This window comes from Silene latifolia, chromosome X, assembly GCF_048544455.1.
Source record: "Silene latifolia isolate original U9 population chromosome X, ASM4854445v1, whole genome shotgun sequence".
Lineage (NCBI taxonomy): Eukaryota > Viridiplantae > Streptophyta > Magnoliopsida > Caryophyllales > Caryophyllaceae > Silene > Silene latifolia.
In genome coordinates, this window is record NC_133537.1 from 70,722,825 (window position 1) to 70,724,953 (window position 2,129).

Genomic DNA, 2,129 nt, shown 5'->3' on the forward strand with positions numbered 1-2,129 from the left:
CCAGTTTTAGGGATCCGATTTTTATCTAAGTTTTACACAGTAACATTCAGTTTTTATTAGGGTTCGGAATATTGTTTTAGCATTGGAATTTCGTTCTTATTCTTAATCATTCCTCTGCAATCTCGGTATTGTTCTGCCTTATTTCGATTCACTCTTATTTCGTTATTAGTATAGAATTGCTAGTTAGGTTCCCAAAACCGTTTTATTGTTGCATGTTAATTATTTATCTTACCGCTTTAATTATGAATTCAGTCCTTTTATGCCCTAGTTTTATTGTTGTTATCACCCTCAGCATGAGTAGCTAAATTAATTGTGCTAGGATGTAGGGGAATTATAGCATAGGCGGCGTAGTATTAATTTGGACTGAAATCGCGTGTCAGTCGATCGACTGCTATACCTGGTCGATCGACTGACCACGTGAGGTTACCTTTCGTTTTAATTGATTTTAATGTTGTATTTAACGAATCGAATGCATGCGACCAGTTAGATGCTTAATTTATGACTGACCCATTAGATCGAAAGATAGGGAAATTTGTTAGATCACCAATTAAAATGACTAAACTGTGCTAAGATCGAAAGATAGGTAAAGTTTAATTATTAGTCACTTTTCAGGACGAGAGTCAGTATTAGTGATATTAGGGACTTATAGCGAGATCGAAAGATGTTATCTGTAAAGAGTGGACCGAGAGGACCTCTTGTTTTCCCGCCTCACATGTGTTCGATTTAGACCTGTTTAGTATGCTGCCACCGAAGCTATGACGAACTGACCATCCTAGTACCCCTTTTATACTTGATTTCATTTGTTTGCTTAGTTTACTTTATTTTATTGCTCATTAGCTATAGACCAATTCAATCAAACCCCCACCTTATTGTTACCTTAGACCGAATTTAAACAACTAGAAATTACGTCTGCCTCTCTGTGGTTCGACCCGACTGCCACTAGCTATAGTTATAGTTGGAGATTATAAATTTATTTTTGACACCTCACGACGGGTATCAAATTTTGGTGCCGTTGCCGGGGAGGCAATTGTTCTAATTTTTAGTTGTTTTAATTTAGTCTTTCTTTAGTTTAAGGGACTTCCGTTCCTTAATTTCTTATATTCTTTTTGTAGTTTCTTCTTATGCGCAGGTCACAGGGTGGTGAACTAGTACCATTAAATCCTGAGGTCGAGAAATCCTTGCGCGAGTTGAGACGATCACAAAGGGTATTACCGACAGAGGAAGAATTGAGTACTCTGTCAAGCTACTACGAGAACGCTCTGTTCGAAGGAGATCCACCTACATCTCCTGCCTCTACTTCTTCCGCTGAGACAGTCACTTCTCCAGAAATCCCAGTCATGGCTGAAGAAGCAACCATTGCTAGTCACTCAGAGCCTACAGCTGCGAATCGCTACAAAGGATTCGAACTACCTGGGGAGGCGAGAAAATTCGAGCCAAAGCCTTCCTATATTAATCTGGTTGAGAGAAACCAGTTCGGGGGAGCTGCAAATGAAGATGCAGCCAAGCACATGGAGATTTTTATTGATTATTGTTGCTCTATACCCCCGCCGGCCGGTGTGACCCAAGACCAGATCAAGGAGACCATGTTCATTTTCTCCCTTCGTGATGCTGCAAGGGAGTGGTATAGAGATCTGAACCGAGCCACCCATGGGATCACCGACTGGAATTCCTTAGCCCTGGCATTTTACAAAAAGTACTTCTCTGCCTCGGAGACGAATGCCATTAGAGCTCAGATCACGAGCTTTAAACAGGGGCCTGATGAGAACTTTCATGAAGCATGGGTCCGTTTCAAGAAACTGGTGCGAACCATACCGCACCATGGGTTCGAAAAATGGAGTCTTTGCAATCAGTTCTATAATGGGTGTATGACGATCGAGGGCTATTTTGGATCTGCGACCAATGGCCGATTTCTTTGAGAACATGGGAGAGACCAAGGGGTGGAAGATCATCGATGATTTGGCCACTCATAAGGCTGAATATGGGAATTCGAGAGGAAACCAGAGGAGAGCTGCTGAATCTTCCTCTGTTGCTGCACTAGAAGCTCTCACTGCAAGGTTTGACAAATATGAATTGGGAGAAGCTTCTAAAGGTGGGATGTACCATGTTAATGCTGTTTCAAACGGTCCTTT

At 41.6% G+C, this 2,129-nt stretch overlaps 1 non-coding gene across 1 annotated transcript; it reads right to left on the reverse strand.

Annotated features, from left to right (window-relative positions):
• Window positions 1-1,718: 1,718 nt before the first annotated feature.
• On the reverse strand, window positions 1,719-1,825 carry LOC141625512 (small nucleolar RNA R71). The gene has a single exon (XR_012535289.1). It is a non-coding gene; the product is annotated as a small nucleolar RNA R71 (small nucleolar RNA).
• Window positions 1,826-2,129: the final 304 nt, after the last annotated feature.